Raw genomic sequence first — 6295 nt, 5'->3', positions numbered from 1 at the left:
TTTTATACAATCCATACTCAATGACATTTATCTCAAACCCATGATCAAGTAAAGCAACACAAGGAGTTTCACACTCCCCTATTTTCACTATCATTTTAGTGGTAGCTCTAGCCCAATGATTTCTTCTGTAGTGACTTCAAGGAATAAATCCGAGAGTCTCTTCCCCATATTGTTTCATCTGCCTTACACCACCATACATATTGCTACAAGACAATGCATTTTCAGCCACTTTTTTCTCTTTTCCACATGATATAAACTGATGAATGGCATCTTGCATAGATAATCAAGTACTTACTTCATGCTCATTTTCAGCTTGAATACCCAACAAACTAGTTTCCTCTTCAAATTGCAGCAATGCACTAGTGGTATCACCAAGAAACTGATGCTTTCTCTTAATTATGTCAATTATCTCATCATGAAATTCTTGCTTGGCGATGCCAAGCACCTCTCCCAAGGTGAATTTGACCCGACTATTTAAGATCCGCTCCTCAAGAACCTTCTTAAGATATGTGGCTGTCTCAATGTCAGATTGCAACTTATATCCTACCTGCTTGCCCTTCTTTTTGCCCTCTTGTTTGTTATCCTGTTTTTTCTCTTGACTGACCTCTTTCATAACATGCTAGGGAGGTGGCTGATTTGTAGCTTTAGGCTTATCCACACTTCTTCTTGTCATTCTTTTAGATGTCCATGCATTATCTTCATCTCTTTTTTATTTCTCTTCTACAAGTACATCCGTGTTTTGTACCTTTGCTAAATATGCATACATTGAATATGCATCTACTGGTGATTCCCAACCAGTTATGTCACGAATGTCTTGCCTTGCATGAGACATTTCACAATTAGTAACCTTTCTCTTTTCAGTTGTATGTAAATCATGTGTCCATATTTAAGTCTTTCGACCAATCATCACTTGGCCATGCATTTTATCCAACTGTAGACTAAAAGTAGAAGCATGTACCGCCGCATAAGCATTTCAAACAGCCAAGTATTCCAACAACTTCTGCATACCTCCCTTTCCAAAATTCAAAGCAAGAGGTAATCCCGTTTCTTGTGCATGCGACATGCCATCTTTCCAAAAGATGAGCTATCATGCCAAGCCCTCCTGATAGGCAGCACAATCCTTTCTCTCATGCTGCAAACTATCACACCACACACATCTTTTTTCTGGCTTAGGCGCTACTGCCCATCCCCTGAGTCTTTTGTCATTTTTCATCCAATTTTGCAACCTTCAATTGAAGATCCCACATCCCTTTGACCAATTCATCTAGGACATCTTCCCTAATAGAGGGAACAATAGTAGGTATAGCCATAGGGTTAGCCACCAAAGTAGGTGGCTTACTGGATACATCAACTGTCTTGCTCGTAATAGTGGGCGAGCTAGAGACATGCAATCTTTCTCTTCTTCTATGCTTCTTCACAAGTGCAGTAACAACTTCCTTGACATGTCTCCACTCTATTTTAAGACCTGTCTCTATAGTCTGATCCTCCAACAAATCATCAAGCTTCTATTGAAGCTTAGGATCAGTTGCTTGTAGAAACAATTCAATTTTCTGAGTTGCAAGAGGTTGCTGTTCTGCAAGATTCAACTATTCAAATCGACTTTCAAAATCTCTTAACAATTCTGTAGCCACAAGACCCTTATTAGGTTGTAAAACCCACTCCTGAAAAGTCTCACGTGTAATCAAACTGGTATCTTCAATATAAAATTCTTCCCTTAGTGTCTTCTTGAAGGTTACCCAGTCAGCATCTTGCATGTATAATTCAATAATTCGTGCTTTCAGTTCATGTACAGTAATACGTACAAAATATCGGCTCCATGCAAGTTGAGCCACCCAAAACAATTCCATCTTCTGAGCATAAGTATGCACATATGCATATACATTCCTGCCATTGAATAACTTCATCTCATGCTCAACTGCTTGCAGAGCATTCATCACAATACTTTCTGTTTGAGCAAAAGTTTGCATCACCTGTTGTTGTTGTTGTACTTGCATAAGCATATTCATATTTTGCACCAACTGTTGCAAAACATCACTAGAGATTGTATTCGAAGGTTCTCCCATCTTGTCTTTCCTTCTTTTGATGACCTTTCACGTCGGGTTCACCAATGTCGGAGGGATTTTTGTCGAAAGGTTGAATCCACCAGGGATGAGAGGTAGAAGGAAGTAGAGATAGGAGATGGAAGAGTAAAAAGAGAATAAACAAGAGGTAAACACAATAATGACAAAGCACAATGAGCTGAATCAATATGTATTAAAAGAACCTGGACTCCTTGCACTACTCAGAAGCAATCTCTAGGCATTAGATCTCTTTGATCTTCTCCTTAGAACAAAATGTTCATCAAAATTATAGCTCCTTCTCTGTTGCTTGGAACCCAAATCTGATGGCTCTGTTGGCTTCGAAAGGGGGGGGTAAAACCCTAGCACACCTGGTCACGATTCTCCCAGATCACTTCTTCTTTCTCTTCCAATTCAAAACTATAGTTTTCAACCTATCAACAGCGATCACGACGCGCACGATTTTTTCAATCTGTCTTTTTTATGAAAATACCATAACTGGCTGAAAAAGTAACTTGCTTTTTGCATGCCATCCTAATCTAGAAGCTTTTCTAACTTTTTCAGATTTTTACAATAAATAATATCAAAAGTATGCTAAAATCATCCAAAAATCTAGTATTTTTAGATAATCCATGCCACTCACACTAGTACTAATGACTCAGATCACATTGACTCTCTTGATCAATAAGGAAGTCAGATGATGATGCATTCCATGTTTTTTCACAATGTGTCTGCATAGCATCACGACAGTGTAGTCTTGGATCTTATATAGATAGTTACTCATTTATGTTGCCTGAGTGTGCATAATTATAGTTCACAATATGAATTGTAGGTAGAGAGAGAGAGAGAGAGAGAGAGAGAGACCCAAATCAAGGTAAAATAAGAGGGAATAAATGTTGAGAAACATGGACCTTGAGCATGGTTTAGCTATGGAGGATAGAATACATAGACATGAATCATGATGACAGAGACAAAGTTCTTGGACTCATAAACACAATCTTGAGTAGGACATGACAAGGACACATATTCGAACTACAAAGTACAATAACATCGCATTCAAATAAGAACCAAGTAAAATCTTTCAACACCCCCCTCAAATGATGAATTCCTACACTTGTTGGCTTTTGCCGCCCCTACATGATGACATAACCTGAGAGACTAGCTCATAGGCAGCCTAGTCAAGTTAAAGCTTGAAAATTTACATATTTGGCAAGGGATTTTTTAAACAAAGAAAATACACTTAGGGAAACAAATTCCACTATGGGAAAACACAAGATCCACTAATGAAAATTTCTTCAAACAATCTGTCAAAGTTGTTTTCGATAGCACAAGCATCTTCTTCATTCATGAACTGATTTTGATGGTTACCATTCTACACCTCTTTTGTTCTTTTCCTATGGGAGCATTCATTGGCCATTTGCCCAGTCTTACCACAATAATGACATGTGACCAAATCCTTGTTGTTGGTGTTGAATCCTCATCCATGTCCTTTAGCTCCATAAGTTTCCTTGGTATACAAGAGATATAGCTTTTACAAATAGAAAAAATAGTATGGTTGAGCCCATTATGCAAGACCCCATGACATGTCCTTCATCTTCCCTAGACTAGATATGGTTGAGCAATCGCTACATTTATTAGTATGTGATCAAAACTACAATTGCCATTCATCATCCGTCACACTCATCACCATGTCAAACCACTTTTTTAAAATAATTAGATCATTTCGCAATGTGTATATCATAATATATCAATAGGATTTTCTCAAGCTAGACCATTATGATTTCATCATCTTGTTGAGATTTCCTTTATTTCTTTATGTGTGAGTCTAAGAAATGGGCTTTCCTTTTAAAAATATGTGATAAAAATTTGTCCCATCTAAAGTGTATAATTCACATGTGAAATGTTGGTTAAATATCTTTGGCAAATTGTGGCTTGAAAAGAATGGAGCCAGAAGGATTCAAAGGTTCATTATTCATGCCAATAATCAATTAAAGGTATTGCATTGGAGAGTAAAATGTTTGAAAATGACTATAGCCACATAGGTAAGTAGTTTGTCTTAAGATATATGTGTGTAGCATGTCGATCCCTTAAAGAGGGACTTGGAATTTAGAGCTTTTAGAAAGATATTAAATACACTTTAATGAGAGCAAGTTTTAAGTTACTTGTGAAGAAAACACATGATTTCAATATTTAAAAAGCGTCAATACATTCATGAATATATACAACATGTATCAGGCCAATATATTTCATTAAGATGCATAAGTCTAAGCCAACATATATACATAAAGGCATGTAAAGTTAAGCCCCTTGAACACATGTGATGTAGATGGTTTCTTAGTAGTGAATGCTCAAAGGTCACGTATGCATTTGTTAAGGCTTGTTGTTAAATTAAAGCTCACATTGAGCATTCTCTACTTTCTTTTCATGTATTGTATGCTTTATTGACTTGAGCCTTGTCACTGTTTATAATAATTTGTGAAATAAAATAGAAACACTCCCATCTTAAGCACAATTGCTTTACAAGAAAAAGTAGGAACAATCTTGACAAGCTTCTTAGTACCATATATTTTGGAGCATGGGGAAAATAATCTAAAATTAAGACTTGGACATTGTTATGCTTAGCAACCAAATATGAGATTTGAATTATGGTCCAAACCTTTAAAGAGAAATTTAAGTGCTATCGACATGAATATTCTAATGAGACCATTCTATTACTAAATTGTGTTGAAACTAAGCACTGTAAGCATATTATTTTAATGTTGGTGAATTAGCTACTTATTGTTAATATTTCCATGCTAACTACATCATACCTCCATCTAAATTCTTTAGTTATAGTTTAGAATAACAAACTCATTTTCACAACAATTATAACGAAGGTATACCAACTACTACTAATGAAAATAATGATAGGAATCATATAAAAATTGATATTCTTTATGAACTAGTTTGTCTCTATCTAACATTAGATTTCAAGCAAGGTCAATTTTGTGTGCTTGTAACTTGTCAAACTTAATGACTTAAGGATCAAGTAGTTAGCCATTTCACAGATACTATAATGATGTGAGACTAAAGTGACCTAGTGGTGTTCAGGTAGGACATTATAATGATGTGAGACTAAAGTGACCTAGTGGTGTTTATGTAAAAACTATGAAGGAAGCAATTGTAGGCTTGATCTTGTAGACATTATGTGGACAATGTTCTCTCTAAAGGTATTAGATCAACAAAAGTATAAAAGAAATATGTAAAGAAAAGTAGAAAACGATGCTAATCATAAGGCATGGTATAAAGAACATACGCATGACTGATGAAGCTATGAAGAGCATTTTGATAACACTTTGTGAAAGAGGAAGTCCATTATTATATGTAGTGTTGCTTTCCTTTAACGGCCAATACAATATGTGCCATAATTAAAGAGAGGAATTTAGGTTTTCTTGCCGTCACCAACTATGCTAATCTTTAGGCACCCATTGGTGGTGATGATCATTAGAAAAGGAAAGGAAACTAGCTAGGCTAGAATGTTCATGGACTTGATGAAACCGTAGTGGCATAACTTCATAAGGAGTTGGGAGAGAGTGAAGTTGATGGGAGAGGATCTTTGACCCCTAACGCGCGCACACACACACACACTCTCTCTCTCAATCAAAAGGTAGGGTTTAAGGGAAGCCACTGAGAAGCTTCAAAAGGTAGGGTTTAAGGGAAGCCACAGAGAAGCTGACGGTCTCACCACAGATCGAACACGTACCCGATAAAGTCTTATTGACGCATGCTCAGACTTCAATGATAAGCAACTTGAACAGAATACCAACAACATAGTCCAATGGCCAGATCTGGTTCGCTTCATTTCATGATGGTGGTATTTGCAGGTGAATATACATCATATGGTTGATGCTATATAGTAAATATACCTGCTATGTTTTATCAATAATTATGATGGAAGCTGGCTAAGTTAATAATTATATAACTTGAGAGAATATCAGGAAGAACTCCTTCGACGTTTGCCGTAATCATACCATAAGCCTTATCTCATGCCTAATTCACAGAGCCGAATACCCCCGGGCGCTGCTGCTAAAATATATTCGACTGATTAACATTAAAAAATCTTCCTCCTCCTCTCCTAGCAAATCAATGCTCCATGAATGCTTAGTCCAAATTTTGTTCTTAAGGCCTCAATCTCGCTCCATGGGGTGATGGAGCACTTCAATTTTCGTACATTCAAGAGAGTGCTTTCCATCTATGGA

This window comes from Lygodium microphyllum, chromosome 26, assembly GCF_053477565.2.
Source record: "Lygodium microphyllum isolate KBCC chromosome 26, Lygodium_microphyllum_v1.1.10, whole genome shotgun sequence".
Taxonomy (NCBI): domain Eukaryota; kingdom Viridiplantae; phylum Streptophyta; class Polypodiopsida; order Schizaeales; family Lygodiaceae; genus Lygodium; species Lygodium microphyllum.
The sequence above is the reverse complement of the archived record's forward strand: the minus strand, read 5'-3'. Positions refer to the sequence as shown.